Genomic DNA, 19,852 nt, shown 5'->3' with positions numbered 1-19,852 from the left:
GGGGGGGACAATGAATGGCAATGATTCCTCATACCAGGCATAACTCTGCCACTCTGTGAGAGAAGCCCACAGTGAGCCTCCAAGGTCAGAGTTCTCCCCGTCCTACAGATGAGAAAACTGAGAGACTGGAAGGTCAAAAAGCCTGGTGAGCGTGGAACCCCAACTGCCTGGTTCCCACACCTCAGCAGTGGAGCCTCCCTGCAGATGCCTGATATCTAATGAAGGAGTCCAGACAACTAGAAGAATTGTAGAAAGACCTGGCATCCCTAGCCTTGACCCAGCCTGGAGCACAGGCTTGAAGAAGGCAGCCCAGGTCTTGCCATCTATCAGAGAAGTTTCCTTTGGTCTCACTTGCTCTTCAGCCACTTCCAGCAGCGGAAGGATTCCAGGTGTGAGCTTAACCTCTTGACCCTGGTCTTTTCTCCTCCTCTTCGGGCTTTCATCTATTGGCCATAATCCTTGTGGACAGCTGTCCCAATCCATCTGTCTCTATCAACTCCCTGGGCAGAGGGTGAGCCTCTCTGGAATTTGGTGTTGAACACCTGTTCCCACCAGTGACTAGTGTTCCCGAGACCTCCCGCCTTCTTTTCTCATGGGGAGACATCAACACAGCCAGGGTGAGGTTGCCGTTGCTCAGGAACAAGGCCCTGAAGTCATAAGCAGGACAGCCATGTGTAAGGAGCAGAACAGGGACATGAGGGTGGATATGGAGATGCTCAGATAAGAATGGAGCTCAAAGGCAGAGCATAGGCCTAGTGCACACAGGGCCCTGGGCTCAGTCTCTAGTGACAATTCAAAAGAAGAAAGACAGTACAGATGCTGTCTGACTTCACGTCTAGAAGACTGAGCTCCCTGGGAAAGCTAAGCTTTCTCTGCCGTTCCTTCCAAGGCTTTGCATGTGGACACCTAGCCATTAGCCGTAGGCGGTGCCTAGGGTCCAGCCCAGGACTCACACTGACCTCTGTCTGCACTTTCCTTAGAACTCAGCAAGGCCGGAGAGGCTCATCTTACCTTAGTAGGCCCAGTCAGTCTGGCTAAGTGCATGCTGAAGAGAAGGGAGACAGGCCTGAACCGAGGCGTAGAAATAGATCTGGGGAGATGGTGCAGTGGGCAAAGTTCCTGGCAAGTGTGAGCACTTGAGTGGAGACTCCCAGCACCCGTTTACAAAGCCTGGTACAGTAGTGGGCCTGGAATCCCAGCACTTGGAGGTAGAGACAGAAGGACCTCTGGGGCTTACTGGCCAGCCAGTGTAGCTGGACTGCTGAGCTTCAGGTTCAGAGAGACCTTGTCTCAAAAGAGAGGGGGGGAGGGAGGTGGAGAGCTATTGAGGAGGGCACCTGATGTTGATCTCTGATCTTTAACATACACATACAAGCACTTGTACACCCATATGCACACGCACGCGCGCGCGCGCACACACACACACACACACACACACACACACGGCACATTGACAGGAGTGGGAAGAGCTCTAACCTGTCACAGAAAGACACCAGCCCGTGTGCCTTCTTTGGAGACTGATGGGATTAGTTTGACCTCTGATGGGCCATCTGGGCTACACACTGCATCTTCTTCACTGACCCTCCTGGACTAGGGTCCCTGTGGGTAGAGCAGGAAGTACATAGAGAGTGGCCAAGGCCATTATTCCCCAAGATCACAGCTCTCTTGCCCGAGTGGCTGAGAGCTGCCTCAATGACCCTGGCGTGGCTTTATTGTACAGGACTCACAGGGAGTTGGATTTCCCACCTTCAAGGACCCTTGCCAGCTTTTGCTGACTTTACTGATGGAGGAGAAACCCAAGCTCTTGACAATCACTTTGTCCAGACTTGCAAAATTAAAATTTAAAATTAAAGTTTAAATTAAAAAGGGAACGCTCTAGCTGTGAAGGGAAGGTGCCTGTAGGCCCTGAGGGCAGCAGGCACGTGTCTTTGAAGTCTTGGAGTCGGGCTCCTTGGCACTATGCAGGTGGCAAATGGATTTTCATTCACAGAAAATCAAACCTGGGGCCTGGTGTGGGAAAAAGATGAGCAGGGCTGGGGGGAGTCTGCCTCACAGTCGGAAACCTCTTCCCTGGCTGGGGACGGTCAGCATTGAGTCTAGGCTGTGGTGCAAGGCAGCCCTGGATGTGGGGCGTCTGCACTCCAGAATGAGGTTTGTTAATTTATTCCGGTACCAGCAACCTCTGCCTAGAAGCTTCCCTTATTGCTGCTTAGTTTCTTCACTCGAATGGGCAAATTGATCTGTCAGGTCTTGGTCTCCTCGCGGTCACCTAAGTCAGGGGACCTAATGGCAGCGCATGGATAAGGTACTCCAGCGGCAGGTGCTTGGCCTTGCTCCTCTCAAGTTTTTGGATTTCTTGCTATGGGTGGGCATTTGCAGCATCCACTGTGGTGTCATCCATGGGAAGCCTGGTATGAGGGGCACTGGCCCCTCCCTCACAAGTCAGATCTTCTAGCTTTGTCTCAGAGCCCAGGGAGCCTTTGGACTTACAAAAGCCTGGTTTTTGCTCCTGACTTCAGTACTGGTAGCCCCGCGGCCCCCCGGGGTCCTGGAGACAGGATTCCCCAGGTATGTGCCGATCAGTTTGTCTGTAAATTTGCTCTCTAGACCTCTGTCAGCACTGGTCCAGAGAGGCCCTTGGGACCACCCTCTCCTCTGTCTCTTCTCGCTCATACAGCTGTACTACAACTTTGCTGAAGTGTCTCCCTGACAGAACAGCTTTTTAGATCTGCCTTTGTCTTACCCTGGCTGACTCAGTCGCTCCGTGATGGAAGAGCTTTCTGCCTGCTGCCTCTGTTGCACTTAGCACGGTATTCTAAAAAAACGAGTGACTTTTTAATTTTTTGTGGGCACGTGCAGTGCCCTTGGAGGCCAGAAGATGAGGTCAGGTCTCCTGGAGCTGGGGTCACAGGAAGTTGTTAGTTGTCCGATGTGGGAGCTGGGAACTGAACTCATGTCCTCTGGAAAAGCAGTTGATTCTCTGAATTCACCAGTGTGATAATCTAAGCAACTGTTGGCAGGCTGGTTGGCTCTGACTTGACCCATGACCATCAGGACCTCAGCTGCTATCAGCTCTCCTTCCTTCATGAGATCATTGGCAACCTACCCCTTTTACCTTTCTACAGACATTCAGTTAGCTTGAAGGGCTCCTCCATAGCCAGACACTGGCAATATTCCCAAGGACGCTAGTGGAACAAAGTCCCAGGAGCCCAGGCTGCCATGGTCGGCCATGGTGGAAGCTGCTCTTGAAGGGAGTCAGAGGTTTCCCTCCCTGGTAGCTCTGGTGCCTCAGGTCTATAATTTCCCAGCATTTTGGTAGATATGAGAGGTTGGGGTTGTGAGTTCAAGGCTAGCCTGGGTAATTTAGTGAGACCTAGTCTCAAAAAGGTTTTTTTGTTGTTGTTGTTGTTTTAATGAATTGGAATATAGATCAGTGGTAGAGAGCTTGCTTGGCATGCATGAGGGACTAGGGTCAAGCCCAAGTAGCTAACATGTACACACACACACACACACACACACACACACACACACACACACACACACGGGATCTGTCCCTGTTCTGTCAGTTAGCTGTATAGCCTTACAATCACCTACCTCTTCAGGACCAATCCCTGGTATGGCACATCAGGCTCTGGGTCTGCAGGGAAGTAGAGGACTATCATGGTGGCCTCCAGGTGAGGACAGAAGAGGCTGGTCATGGGGATTGCTCGGCTTTACTGCTGACCGAGCGAAGAACATGTGGCATCTTCTTCCTTTTCTCTGTTGGGTTCTGCAGGGTTCCTGGATGCTCTCTGAGTAGGCAGAGGAGCCCTGGCAGTGGGGGTGTGGCTCAGGAACAGACTATGGGGTGCAGTGGTGGACAGTGTCCCCCAAATTTATCCTTCTCACAACCTCAGGGCATGGCCTTATTTAGAACCGAATATTTGACTAGGTTAGGATGAGGTCATCATAGAGTGGGTGTGGCCTAAAGACAATGGCTTTCGTCCTTAATAAGGCCAAGAATAAGATTTCCTGACAAGTTTGGGGACACAGAAGTCATGTCTAAGCTGAAAGGAGCCAAGAAGAGCAGGATAAATGGGGCCAGAGAAAGGCAGGGGAGCACTGGTCTGCAGGACTGGCTGTCACATGACTTCATGGAGAGCCTTGGCTGTTCAAGATTTAACAGGCTCCTGCCCTGGGCCTGCAAGAGCTAGCATTTTTGTGCTAGCTGCCATCCATGGGACTTTCTTACGGAGACCCATGGGGCCAGGTACTCTAAAGCTGCCTGTTCTCAGCTACAATGTCACCTTCACCTTTCAGGGTGCCTTTCTTTCCTGAATGGCCCAAGGAAAGGGAAAAGCAAAGGCCTTGGAGCATGAAGCAAGGGAACTGCCTCCCTATAACTTTCACCCTTCAAAAATTGTCTTCCTGAGCCAGCGGCAGAGCCTTGCACACACACATAGCCACAGGGAACGTGAGCAGGGCTTAGAAGGCAGATGTTTGTCACACTCATAAGTCCTAGAGATGTGACACACAGGACCATAGAAAAAGCAGCAAGCCATGGGCTGGACCGGGGAGAAGGCAGTGTGGAATAGGCTCAGGCCCCAGCTCCTAAGGTGAATCGCATAGACAGGAAGGCAAGCCAAGATGGGCAGTTTAGAACTGACTTCTGTGAGTAATCTCAGTAGCTCCTACTCAAGGTAAGCGGGTCTGCAATGTGACCCTGGGATACAGGAATGATGCCTCCTCCTCTGACCATGGGCCTGGGTTCTTTGTTGGCCACCTGACCAGCAGAGATGTGTGCTCACTTGGCTTGTGCTTCCTCAAAGAGCTGAGCAGAACAACCTCTCCCCCCCAGGAATGGATTTTGTGTGTATATGTGTGTGTTGGGTGTGTGTAAGAGCGTGCATATATGTAGATGCCAAAGTCAACTTTTGATGCCTTTCTCAATGGCTTCTGATCTTATTTTGTTTTTGAGACAGGGTCTGTTACTGAACCTGGAGCTCACCAACTCAGAAGATTGGGTACCCAGCAAGTTCCAGGAATCCTCCTGCCTCTACCTTCCCAGCACCAGGTTATAGGTATATACCACTACTCCTGGGTTTTACCTGGGTGCTGAGGATACAAACTGAGATCCTCATGTTGGTGCAATAAGCACTTTGAAAATGGAGCCTTCTCCCCAGCCTCACATCGTGACATTGTTTGAAAAAACAAAAACAAAACAAAACAAAAAACAAACAAACAAAAACACTGGTATATGTCTTTCATCCTACTATGAAGGAGGCAGTATCAGGGGGACCTCTGTGAATTTGAGGATAATCTGGTTTGCTTAGCAAGTTCCAGTCCAGCTAGGACTACTTAATGAGACTGTGTCTCGTGCACACCTTTCTGGGACTAGGGCTAGGGCTGGGGAATCGACTCAGCTGATAAAATGCTTGCTGTGCAAGCTTGAGAACCCAAAATTATATCCCCAGGATTCATGTAAAAGCTGTACCTGAGGGTGTACCTAGGTAACCTAGCCCTGGGGAAAGAGACAGGCAGATCCCTAAGGCTCACTGGCCAGCCTGTTTAGCTGAAGTGAAGAGTCCCAGGTGCCCAGAAAGACCATGTATCAAAAAAAGATAGCGAGAGATCGAAGGAAACACTTGATGTCCACTTCTGTTCACATACATATGTATACACACATGTACATTTATTTCCACATACATGTATACACATGAGCACACACAATCAAAGAGGTTATAACATGGGAATGTGCTTGTCATTCCAGCACTTGAAATGCTAAGACAGGAAAATTCCAAGTGTGAGACCAGCCTGAGCTAAGTAGTGAGATCCTGTCTCGATAACAACAGTGATCAATAATAATAATAAATTCTAATAGGGCCAGGATGTGGTTTATTGATAGAATGCTTGCCTGGCATGCGCAAGGCCTTGAGTGAGTTCCTGATGCCAAAACAAAAAGAAAAAGAAAAACCATCCTTGTGGAAAGGAAAACAAAAGGTTGGTACAGCGTTACTGCTCCTCTAAGCTGGTGGTACCAGAGTCTTGCCTCCCGGTGGCGACAGCACAGACCCCAGCTCTTCCTAGAGAAGGTGGGGTGCAGGTTGAGTCTGTGGCTTGATTTGCAGTTCTCTACTCCATGCTGAGCATGCTTCACAGAGTACTCGGCAGCGCCCCCTGGTGCAGACACCACAGGGGTCCTCACGCACTGCCTGGTACTGGAGGATGTGACATTGCCCGCCATCTGCCCATGGCATGCTGCAAAGGAGGTGTTTGCTTGGAACAGGAAAGATCTGAAGCCCGTGACCTTGAGCAAAGGAATATGGCTTAGAGCGATGTCAGAACTCCTTGCCAGCAGCAGTCTGGCTGATCTAACCACACAGCTGGCTGGGACATAGGGATGGTAAGAGTTGCTGTCCCTGCTGTGATAGTGTGGTGGCCTTGAGTGGACAGACCGAGACCCAGGCCTGCTTTGCCACCTGGCCCTCATCTACACATGCAAGTCTGCCCTGGGCTTCAGGAGGGGATGGAGAGAAGAGGTAGTTGCAGGGAGGGGACCCACTCTGATCCTTGCTCCTCCAAGGCCCTCCCTTCCCTTCTCATCTTCTCATTGTTCCTTATTTCCCTGCTGAGGGCAAAGACCATTGGCCAAGTGGGACAGTCCTTTGTGTGTATTTCAGGCCTTATAAAAGTGACTGAAGCTGTCCTTCAAAGCAAGCCAGAGCACATGACTCTCCAGTTTGACTATCTCAGGAAGGCGAGGATCATTGGGCTGGGCATTGTCTCTTTCTAGGCAATGAGAGTATGGGCAGGCAGCAAGGGAGGGTTGCAGCAAATGCATGAGGGCCTGTCCAGTTCTTGGTCTGTGTTGAGCCCAGTGCTCAGGCAAAGGTTCTAGAAAGCCCAGGGCCAACCTGTGCAGCTGGTATAGCAGGGTCTTCCCTGTATGCTTTTGCTTTTGAGTAGCTCAGAGTCTGAGCTTTGGGAGCATGCAGCAAGAGTCTTGCTTTACCAAACAGAAGGAGAGCAGCCCAGAAGGCAAGGCAGTGTGTTTGCTTTGCAGTCTGTGACCCAGTGGCCACACCGTGAAGGATGTGGGCCAGCCCCTAAGGAGGGCTGTAGTAGATCCTTCTTTGTCCCCATTCGTTCCGATTGGAGATGCACATCCCACCTGCTCAGACAGCTAGTGCGGGGCTTCTGCGCATTTCTTTGCTTTTAAGTTCTTCTTCATGGCCTGTTGGGGAATAGTATCTTCAGGTGTGTGACTCTTGTTTATACTGCATTTGATTAACTGTGAAGCTGTGATTCTTTGTTTAAAACACTTGATGGTCCTAATAAAGAGCTGAACAGTCAGCAGTGAGACAAGCGGGATAGGCAGGGCTGGCAGGCAGAGAGAATCAAAGGAGACATGAGGAGCACAAGGAGCAGCAAGAGAACAAGCAGGGGCCATCGGAGGCCAGCCACCTCGCTACACTCAGCAAGGCACGGAGGAAAAAGAAAGGTATACAGAAATAGAGAAAGATAAAAGCCCAGAAGCCAAAGGTAGTTAGGATAATTAGTTAAGAAAAGCAAGAAACAAGCCAAGCTAAGGCCAGGTATTCATAACTAAGAGTATGTCTCTGTGTGTTATTTATTTGGGAACTGGGTAGCAGATCCCCCAAAAAGTCAGAAAAGTAAAACATCACGTGACAATGTCCAGGATAGGGAAGCGTGCTTATGCTCCAGATGACCAGCCAGTCACTATGACTTAAATCCTGTGTGAGCAGGGACTCTGTCTGCACCAGCCACATGCTCCATGGTGCTTGCCTCCAAGTACAGCAACACCCTTTGTCTGACATCAACACCCACGATTTCAAATGCTAGGAACTTGGTCAGAGGCATTATCATTCATTCAGCAAGAGCTCACCGAGCACTTACCATGAGTGAGACCAGATAGTGACGAGCAAGACAGGTGAGGTCCCGGGGCTCAGACAGACCCCAGAAGACAGACAAGAGAACGTTCTTCATGTTAACACAGGTCTCCCTAGGCTGAGCATGAAATATCAGTCTGGAAGTGGTGCCAAGCAGAGCATGAAGGACAGGGACAGAGGAAACTGCAGAGGTAGCAAAGTCAGTGTAATTGTGTGGGCCACACAGCTTCTCTGTCCCCATGGCCATTTGTGTGGTGACAACCTGGAGAGGCCTTTGCTCTCCCTGGTCCCTGGATACCTCCTGGCTGAAGGGCCATGATCTGCCCACTGGAGAGCTGTTTCTGGAGAATGTTTCTGGTTTCCTGAACAAATTTAAACAAAGAATAATAAGGAGTGACAGTGTCGTGGAGAGAAGGGGAAGAGGAGACCAAGGAAGACCGGAGAGAAGTGACGAGGGTGAAGCGGGAAGGCAGGAGGAGAGGATGAAGAGCAGAGGAAAATGGAAGGAGGTAGGGAGGAGGGGAGGAGAAGGGAGAAGAGGAGGGAGGAGAACCAGGGAGGAGGAGCAGGGAGGAGCTGTGCCGCTGGCCCAGAGTGGCACTACATGCCAGGGATGCCGGCAGACTTCCATCTCCATCAGGAACCTTGGGAAAGCTGTGGGGGCCACAGCACACCAGGATTCTTCCAGACATATTCTAGAGCAATGCCAAGCTTCCCAGACAAGAATCCCCAACACTGGAGCCTGAACCCAGGACCACACCCACTACATAAGGGCTCTACCACTAAGTCACAACCCCTCCTTCCTTTTTGTTTGTGTTTTGTATAAGGTCTTACTACATTGCCCAGGCTGACCTTGAATTCTGTGTGTGGGGGTGCGGTGGGCTGTTCCCCAGCTTTCCTTCCCAGCAGGAGGCAGAGACCTAGAGCCTGCATCTAGATATCTTTTGAGCATCTCTGAGTCAGAGTGCCTGTGCTCTGAGAAGACAGTGTTGGTGACAGTATCCCACCGTAGCAGGTCTGTGTCGGGAATAAAGCTTTGTGTGTATAACGTTACATGGAATTGTGTCTGAGGCTTATGACCTGGATGTTCTCATGCAGAAGGTTGGATGATTTTTTGAAAGTTGTTGCTTTTAAATTGTTAAAGACATTAGAGTGATGGGGGCCTGAAACATCCGATGGCTGCCACCTGAGGAGTGACAAATTAATGCTGCACCTGCTCTGATCGGTGACGCAGACCCTCTAACTAGAAGACAATGGATGTTTCCCTTTGTATGGGGCTAGATGTTTTTTGCACTGCTGTTGGGGAGAAAGAGTAGTAACACCCCTATACACACATACCCACACACACATATACATGTGACATGTACAAACACACAGACACATGTAGATATGTGCACATGCACACAATACACATTCTATACACGTGTTGATGGTACATATACATGTACATGAAGACATAGTCAAGACATACACAGACACATGCACTATGTGGACATACACATGCAAAATATAGACATGCACATACAACCAGACACAATATATGCACATGTCTGTGCAGACATGCATGTGTACATGTAGATCCACATGCAGACTTGGGAACACATATAACACACACATGCAGTCATGTATACACAGACATACATGCACAAATATACAGTGCATACTCAGGTGTGCATACACATATTCAGACACACACTCAGACATGTGTACACATATGCACATACAGATTACACACACAGAACCCAGATGCATACACAGACATGCACACACTTCTGCCCACAATTCTGCATGAGTACAACCATTATCCAAGCAGCCTCCCTGCTCTCTGAGACCTTGAAGGAGCTCTCTTGTCCTAGTGTGGTCTCCCTCAAGATACTCTTTTTAGAAGTGGGTCGAGTGTGGTGGTAGCTGGCCCCACCTATGCTTTATGCATGAACCTGAACCATATGGAGTGGCAGCCATAGCTCTTTGGGACCTCAGGTCAACCTTCCCAGGAGGTCAGATTGTGTTTGTTTCATTGATCCTCATGAGAGCTTTGGGGCACTTCCTCTATCCTTTGGGATGCTGGGGAGGTAGCAGTGACTCTCATAGAAGTGGGTGGAGTTAAGAGTGAGTAGCATCCTGCCTCTTCCCCATCCTTGCTGTGTAGCTTGGTCATTTTCTGATTTCGTTGAGCCTCGTTTTCCTTCCCTAGAGCTGTCATGAAGGCGAAGCAGTAGTGGAGGGTCAGAGCTGACCTCAGCCTAGCTATTGTGACAGCCCATGATTGTGGTTCCTTGTTACTGTTCCTCACTAATGCGGAGGAAGTGAGATGCTCACCTCTGGCACCATGCAAGGGGCGAGGTGCCTGCAGAGGGATGCTTTTCCACTGTGAGCGGCTTCCTGGGGCCTTCAGCCTTCTTGTGCCTGAATCTTACACACAGGACAGAGCATAGGATTGAAGATACGTGAACCTGAGTGTTCCCACATCACTGTCACTGGTGTCCTGGGACCAGTCAGTCACAGGTCCTTTAACTGCCAGAGCTGATGAGTGGGTATCTCCACAGGGAGCTCAAGAGGTTATGGAAGAATTGATGCCAAGCACAATGCTATGCTGGCGAGGTGGAGAGGAACACCCCCTACCAGGGCATCTTTGCCTCATCCCAGCAGCAGGAGCTGGCCCAAGACCAGAAAGTGTCGCGGGGGCTCTTTCTTTTCCACCCTGGTAAGGGAATCTTGGGCCAGAGTGGAGGAGAGGAGGCCTGACTGTCTTGGAACTCACTCTGTAGACCAGGCTGGCCTAGAATTCATAGAGATCTGCCTGCCTCTGCCTCCTGAGTGCTGGTATTAAAGGGGTTGGCCACCACCACCTGGCTTTTGCAGCCAATGCTCTTAATAGCTGAGCTATCTCTCCAGCCCCTCTGAACTCCTCTTAAAAGGATGGATGAACCAAAACTTGGTGTGTGTGACAGGAATAGATAGCTCAGTTGTTAAGAGGACTTTCTGCTCTTAGGGAGGACCCGGGCTTAGTTCCTTGTGTCCATATGTTGGCTCTCATATGTAACTCCAGTTCTAGGGGGTCTGATGCCCTCTTCTAGCCTCACGGGGCACAGCATTCACATGGTGCTCATACATGCATTCAGGCAAAACACTTAGTTTGTGTGGACTGACTAGTGGGTGACTGTGTGCTGGGGACTGCCCTCATACGGCTGGGGACTGCCCACAGCACCTGTGCACTCCACCTACTAAGCCTCAGTACATGTCCTGGTTATGACATTCAGATTAGTTTTGGGATTGAGTAAGCAGAGAGCTCCGGAGGATGCTCAGAGAGCAGCATTTGGAAAGCAGGGGAAGCCCTTGTGGGAAAAGGGGCGGAGTCACTGGCCACACCCTTACATGGGGCAGGGAAGGTGCTGGAGTTGGAAGATACCTTTGACACATGGCGGAATCTATGTATCTCATACAGCTTAGCGCTGATCTCTACTTGACCACAAACCAGCTGGCGCAGGGCCTGGCTGGGCTGTTCACATGGCCACACCTCCTGGGCCTGGCAGGACTGTTTATGAGGCTGCACCTCCTGCTAGAAGCCACTTGGCATCTCCTCCTGGTGCTATATGGTTCCAATACTCAGTTACACCTGTGCACCTGAGATGGCCTTGGTGAATGTGGCCTATAGACTGCATTTGGGAGGACACATTCCTTTTCTTAAGTGCTCCCCTGCCCAGAACTTTCTGTGTCACCTTCCGCTGACCTGTCCTCTGGAACCAGGAGTAAAGGGTAGCCACAGAACAGTGGGTGACAGGGGTGAGGCTTCTGTTCCCTCCCACAGCTCAAGGGGCATCCCTGCTGCTCTCATGCGGAAAGACGCTCTGGTCTCCTCTACGTGTGAGCTCCTCTTGCTCGATCTTCTGGCTGCTACCCCACAGATGACGGGAGAGAGCATGTTTTCCTTCACGGCAGTGCCTACCTCTGAAGTGACTCATTTACAAATTCATCCTGGCAGCAGCTTGAGCATCTGTTGCAATTTTTACCTGGGCCCCGGGGGCAAAACTTCCTACCTGGCTGACTTCAAATGATTACGAAGAAGTACTTTCTCTCTTCCCAGATCCCAATAACAGGGATGGTTGGGGAAAGAGCGGACGCCCTGTGCTGTACTGAGCCAGGTAGATGGTTGGGCAGCTGGAGTCTCTGAATGCACGTATATACCTGTCCAGATCCAAGCATGGGATTGGTGGAAGGTGTTGGCTCCCACCAGACACGCCCCCTTTCTACATCTGTTCTACCTTACCCCACAATGCCCTGCACTCTTGACTCTCCAGCTATGTATGCCTCCCGACTGTGGGTAAAAGCAAGATCGTATTTACTTAAGGAGCTGGGGTGGCGGAGGTGGGGGTGGGGTGGGGTGGCTGCCTGACCAGGTGGGATGCCTCATTGATGTGACTGGCTCCCCTGCACTGCCAGGAACAGCTGGCTCCCCAAGGGTGTGAGCTGGTGGCCAGTGACAGCAGTATGACAGACAGATTGTGAGGGGGCTGAGACAGGTCTGGTACATCTCATAGCTGTTTCTGCTGCATTTTAAATCTGACCTTCTGTTGCTTTGCGGTTTTGACCACATGTGTGTTGGCTCCTCCCAACGCTTCATTTCCAGCAAACCGGAACACAACCGCATAACCTCCAGCGAACGCACTGCATAAGACCGAGTTGGTGTCTCTGTATCAGACAGAACGGATTAGAGATAACATTGTTGCCGAGATTTGCCTTTTAAAAACTGCTCTGGCTTCCATTTCTCCCTAATGAGGCGGTGTCGGGCTTGGGGCGGGAGAAACAAGGGTGCTACCGTGACCACCAGGGGGCGCTGATGCTGTGTTCTGAAAACTACACTGTCGTGGAACAGTTTTCAGCTAACCGCAATGGAGGTGACAAGCAATCTGCGGCTATGCGTACACAAATGCACGAAGAACAAGCGGGTCCAAGTCTCACCTCTCTCCTCGTCAAAGATCGGCTTTGTACCAAGTGTAGCCAGCGTCTGTCCCCTGTGCCATCCCAGTATGGCGGAGAGCCCAGGGATAGGTGGAGAGGTTCTCGGATCAGATGCCCTCTCTTTAACCAAGTGCAGACTGCTACAGGGATGCTGCCCAAACCCCAAACTGGAAAACTGTTTTATATGGAACTGTACTGGAGGAACTTTTTAATAATCCAAATAGAGCTGAAGAGATGGTTCAGTAGTTAAGAGCACACAGTATTCTTGCAGAGGACCCGAGTTCAGTTGCCAGCACCATGTCAGGTAGCTTACAAGTGTCTGTAACCCCAGATCCACGGAGCGGATGCTCTGGCCTCCATTGACACCCTGTACTCACCTCACATGTCCCCACACTCTCGTCGATACACAGATGTACTTAAACATAATAAATCTTGGAAATCTTTAAAGAATAAAATATTGACAATATACCTCCCCTTTGATTTTTTTAAAATTTATTCTTATTTTATGTGCATTGGTGTTCTGCCTGCATGCATCCCTGGCTGTCCTGGAACTCACCCTGTAGACAAGTCTGGCCTCAAACTCACAGAGAAGAGCCAATTTCTTAAACATGTCTGATACTTTCAGGATCCTCACTAGTGAGCCAGGTGACAGCTTTGCCCCCGTCACAGTCCTCACTAACCAGCCGCCATAGTCAGCAGACCCACCCTTCAGGAAGCCCACACATGGCCACCCACCCACCCACCTATGTCATCGCTTCCTCCACAGGAGTGGGAGCACACCCTGGCGATCTCTCTCTTGACTCACCTGGAGCCGCTTTGGCAGGCAGCCTTTCTCCTCAGAGCAGCGTGAGGAGCAGCACACAGCAGTTTGCAGCTCCAAGGCCAAGGTGTGAGCAGGGCTGGTTCCTCCCGAGGCCTCTGGCCTGAGTTCCTAGGTGCTCTTTCCTGTTTGACTCACAGGGTCATCCCATTGTACACGACTGTGTCCTCATCTTTCCATACGGAGACGTCAGTGGCATTGGTTAGGACTCATTACTTACTCACCTCCTTAGAGACCCTGTCACGAGACAGCCCTGTGAGAGCAGGAATCAGGAGGCCCAGACGCATTTTATCCTGCAGCACAGTGCTAAGTGCATCCCATGTCCCTCGTCTAAGAGGAAAACTGTGAGCCTGAACCCTGTTCACAGCCTTCTGTGTGGAGCCTCACCACACACCTTTGCCTGGTGTACAACCAAGAGGTGGTCCCTCTGTTCTGGGATCGTATTTTCTTGGCCTGATGGAAATACCAGGTACCAAAGGAACATTAACAAGGGAGTTGACACTTCATTACCGTTAGTCAGTGTGCACTGGGAAAGGCCAGTGACAATGCAATGGCAATGCCGCCCTGCCCGGAAACCATGTCTGTATCCAGTGGGCCTTGGAAATCAATTGACTGGTAGGAAAACCCAAGACAAAAGGAAGCAGTCCGTAACAAGCACAGGAGTTTCCTGGTTTGCCCAGAGATATGATTGGCATGCAAACTTTTCTCTTTCTAGTATGTTCTGTTATTAAAAAACGATGATGCATAAAAATATATACAGTGGGGGTTTGGGAGATGGATCCATGGGTAACAGCATTTGGCATACGAATGTGAGGACCTGTGTTTAAATCCTCAGCACCTATGGAAAAGCCAGGCCTGTAACCTAAGTACTGGGGCATAGAGGCAAGCAGATTTCAGGAGCTTGCTGACTCTGTGCGTGTGTGCGTGCGTGCGTGCGTGCGTGCGTGTGTGTGTGTGTGTGTGTGTGTCTATGTGACATGTGTGTGTATGAGATGATGTGACATGTATGACAGGTGCATGTCTGTTAACCAATGTCTCCTTTTCTCCAGTCCTTCAAAGTTATTGTCCACTAAGGGGACAATGAAAGTCTATAAGAACTTGGTGCTCCAGCAGGCAATCTGTAACAGTCAGTGCTCTTACTGTTTGGGAAATGACCTCAGACTCAATACCCTGAGTGGCCCCTGTGCTAAGCATTGCACATAGTTTTGGTTCTTTTGGTTTTACTCTCTGGGGCATTGCATGGTGGCTCTAACATGAGAATTGGAGGTTAGACTCAAAGCCTGACTGGAGTTGTGTGTAGTAGGAGGTCACTTGTTCATTTCCCAAATCACTCAGAAGCTATATTAATTAAAACGCTGCTTGGCTAATACCTTAAGCATGTTGCTAGTGAGTTCTTACATCTAGAATTAACCCATTTCCATTATTTTATATTTACCACAAGGCTCACGGCCACTGACAAGGCTCCAGCGGCAGCTCACGTCCTTCCCCTCTGGCGGCTCCATGGCGTCCTGGGACTCCAGTTTCCTTCTCCCAGCATTCAGTTGTTTTCCCACCCAGCTCTATTCTCCTAAGCTGCTGGCCAAAACATTTATTTATTAACCAATAAAAGCAACACATAGACAGAAGGATTTCTCACACCATTTCCCCTTTTCTACTTAAATAAAAAGGAAGGTTTTAACTTTAACATAATAAAATTACATATAACAAGATAGGTATCAAGCAAGAATTACAGTTACAATATTTATATCTACTTTATCTTTTATCATAATTAGAAATACTGTAACTATCTATTCTTCAACTCCATCCAAGACTCCAGAAGGATACAATATTACCTAACTAAACAGGAAGTGCATTGTAAGCAATTTCCAAAACTCTAGAATTGACAGAGACATCTTACTGCCTGGACAGTCACCCAAAGTTCTTCTGTATTATTGAGGTATCCATCTTCAGCACACAGGTCCATAGTATCCTGCAGACTTTTCCACAAAGCAGGAAATTTCAAAAACAGTTCTGCCTATATTGGCAGTTTGTCAATTGACTTTTTTCTGTGTCCTGCAGAATGTCTTGCAGACTCTTTCATGAAGCAAGAACCCCAAAGGATGGTTTCACCTTTAGGCAAGTTCATCAGTCGTTTCTCTGTAGGTCCTGCATGTCCAGATCATACAGCATAGCATCAGGCAGTCCAGGCAAGAGCAGTTTCTTGCCCAAATGGCTAGCAAACTCCATAAGGAGCCTCTTTGGTGCCCATCTTCCTCTTGAAGTTAATTGGTGCTACCCAGAGCAGATGAGTCTCACTGTCATGAAAAATCCTCAGTTTTTAAAACATTTTAAATGCCATATTCCATAGGTCTTTGAAAGGTTTGAAGATTATCTATCTATCTGAAATATATCTCTCTAAATCTAAAAAAAACTAGTGGGTTAATGTAAATTATAAGAGTTAATAAAAAGTCTGAGCCAATAGGCCAACCAGTTTATAATTAAGCCTCTGTGTGTTTCTTTGGGACTGAACAGCTGCAGGACTGGGTGGGACAGAAACCTCTGCCAACAGCTGTGTACTGATTTTCTGAGAGCCTAAACTAGTTTCTGCTGTGCTATAGTGCTTGGCCTGGAACAGGTTGGTTGCATTTGCTATGGGTGCTAGTACCTGTGGTTGCTGCAAGATGTTCCCATGAGCTCAGGGGTGTGTGTAACCTCAACAATTTTTCTCACATAGGCTGGGGGCAGGACGTCTACAGTGCTGGTAGGTCACTGCCTGCAAACTCACAGGAGTAGCCCCTTGCCTCTCCCAGCATTGGGTGCCTACTACCATTGCTTGGCTTCTGGCCACATCTCTCCAGTCTTCAAGGCCAGGGTCTCCAGGTACCTTGGCTCTTCCCTCACATCACCTTCTCTGCTGCGTGTGTCAGTGCCATGTCTGCCCATGTCAGGTTGCTTTTAGGAACCTCAGAGTCCAGACCGCAAATCTAGACAGCCCTAACGTAAGCACATCTGCAAGTGCCTTGCTTTGATGTATAAGGTGATATTCAGTGCTCACTGAGCTCCTGAGATACAGTCCTAGAGATTAGGATGCAGGACTCTTGAGAGTGTGTGTGTGGGGGGGGTGGAGAATCTACTCTTGGAAGTAAATCATAACTTGACAATGACAGCATTAGCTCTTAGTTTGTCTTGATAGTTTGGAATAAAGTTGTTGGCTATATTGAGGGAGATCCCAGCTTCCTTTCTGTTGTTATAATAAAACATACTCACCAAGAACAACTTGGGGGAGCCAAATGTCTGTTTGGCTTATACTTGCTAGTCTCAGTCACACTGGGTGACACCAAGACAGGAACATGCAGACAGGAACCACAGAAGACATTACTTACAAGTTTATCCTCCATTTCATGCTTAACTAGTTTTCTTCTGTGGTCCAGCACTATCTGCCCAGGGATGGTGCTGCCTACAGTAGCCTGGGTCCTTCTATGTGCATTAACAGTCAAGACAGTCCCCAAGGACATACCCATAGATCAGCAGATCTGAGCAGTTTCTCGACTCAGGTTTTTTGTCTCAGAAGACTCTAGGCTGTATCAAGTTGACAATTAAGGCTAATCAGGACAGGAGTGTATTAGAGTCCTTTAACCATAAACCAGCTAGGAACACTGAAGAGTGACTGTGGCTTCAGTTACCCATAGGACATTGGGGAAACATGCAGAGTCCTGTGCTGTGACAGTGTGCTCTTTAGGCATGGTGTTCAGGAACTTACCCTTCTTCAGGACCTCATGGGGTCCCCTGGCTGAGAGCCACGCTCCTGTTAAGGTGCTAGATACTCGGGGAGTCCTGTGTGTGTCAGTGAACGGAACATTACACATCAGGGCACATCCTATATGTGCTCACCATTCCAGTTCAGTCTGGGCAGTCTCAGGGTGGCCTCAGCGCATGGCCTCATAAAAGCCACCCTGGTTGTCAGCGATGGTATTTGTGAGACATTAACCCTCAGGCCTTCAACATGATGGTCTTTTAGAGTCGTGGACAAACCCAGCATGTCTCTGGCAATGATGAGGGTGCCCTGACCTCCTGCTCAGAGGCCTCTATCTTCCTGGTGCTCTTCTCAGCTCTCCCCAAGGCTGTTGGTTTATTATTGAACACAGCTGAGATCACGGTCATGCTACACAGACCAGCACACGATTCTTCAGAAGCCACAGAAACAGGGTGAGGGCACCAGAAGGGAGACGAGACAGGGCTTTGTTTGTCCAGTTCCAAGTTCTGGGTTCAGACCCAGTTTCTCCCTGCTATGTGTCCATCATCCCACCTACAGTGGAAACTCTAGTCCAGCAGACGTGCTCTCATGGCTTTCCTCAGCCATTTGATCGCAGTTGTATAAAGTGGGAAGAGTTGTCCTGGTGGTTTCTAAATTTAAGTAGAGTCTCCCCTGAAGGGAATTGAATTGTTCCCTTCCAGAGACAGAGTCTGACGTATCTTAGACAGTAAGGTTGACACTATCTTCATTACACTTGGCCTTGCAAATTAAGGCAAGCTTGATGCCACAGAGGAAGAGAGGCACACATAAGCAGGATGTGACATTAGATGGCGGTTATTGCTCCAGCCCAGACACTCTCAGGAGAGAGGAAGAGGAAGCAGACACTAGACCTGTCACCATATGTCAGAGACAAAGCGCGCACAGCCTTGAGAATGCAGATGGGCTATAAAATGGAGATATCTTCTTTGTTGGAAAGTGGGCAAAGGGGTTGATGAGGAATTCATAAGAGAAACACACACAGCCGGTAAGCCGGCGGCAATGCTCTGAACAGGATGAAAACTGGAACGCGTATTCACTTTGTTGGTAGTCACTTTAAGGGGGAAGTGGGGTTGGGGAGAAGGCTCAATGGATAAGAGACTTGCTGTGAAGACAGCTGGGTCACCAGAGTGATGCTAACAAATGGCGAGCTCCATCACCGAGAGACCCTGTCTCAGGGAATAAGGCAGACAGATAGAGCGAGGCACATGCTGTCCTCTAGTCTCAACATGCATGTGTGTGTGCTTGCTCACCCTCTAGGTAGGTATTCATGTTCACACATACACACACCACCATGTGCATGTGCATGCTCATCCCCTACGTACTCACGTACACACACACACCACCACCACGTGCATGTACATGCTCACCCGCTACATACTCACGTACACATACACACCACCATGTGCACGTGCATGCTCACCCCCTACGTACTCACGTACACACACACACCACCATGTGCACGTGCATACTCACCCCCTACGTACTCATGTACACACACACACCACCATGTGCACGTGCATGCTCACCCCCTACGTACTCATGTACACACACACACCACCATGTGCACATGCATGCTCACCCCCTACATACTCATGTACACACACACACCACCATGTGCACGTGTATGCTCACCCTCTACGTACTCACGTACACACACACACCACCATGTGCACGTGCATGCTCACCCCCTACGTACTCACGTACACACACACACCACCATGTGCACGTGCATGCTCACCCCCTACGTACTCACGTACACACACACACCACCATGTGCACGTGCATGCTCACCCCCTACGTACTCACGTACACACACACACCACCATGTGCACGTGCATGCTCACCCCCTACGTACTCACGTACACACACACACCACCATGTGCACGTGTATGCTCACCCCCTATGTACTCACGTACACACACACAACACCATGTGCACGTGCATGCTCACCCCCTATGTACTCACGTACACACACACACCACCATGTGCACGTGCATGCTCACCCCCTACGTACTCATGTACACACACACACAGACACACACACCACCATATGCATGTGCATGCTCACCCCCTATGTACTCATGTTAATACATACATGCTATCTGCATGCTCATCCTCTAGGTACTCACACATACACCACCATGTGCACAAACAAAGGGGGCAACTTGTGCTGCCAAGAAACCAGGTTTTCACAGTCCTGGAAGGCAAACAGGTGCAGCATACTTGGGGGAATTTCAACCTGTTCGGAGGTGAGCTGGGTAGATATGCCCCATCTAGAACACATCATTCTGCTGCCACAGCTTCAGATGGTCAGGTGTTCAGTCTGCAGACACGTATGTTGACTTTGACCTTGCTCATTCAGGTGAACAACCAGGGGTGTCTTCATGCTCTCAAGGAGGATTCTGCCCAATA

The sequence above is a fragment of the Myodes glareolus genome, chromosome 6, assembly GCF_982192425.1.
Source record: "Myodes glareolus chromosome 6, mMyoGla1.1, whole genome shotgun sequence".
Taxonomy (NCBI): domain Eukaryota; kingdom Metazoa; phylum Chordata; class Mammalia; order Rodentia; family Cricetidae; genus Myodes; species Myodes glareolus.
Note: the sequence above shows the minus strand (reverse complement) of the source record.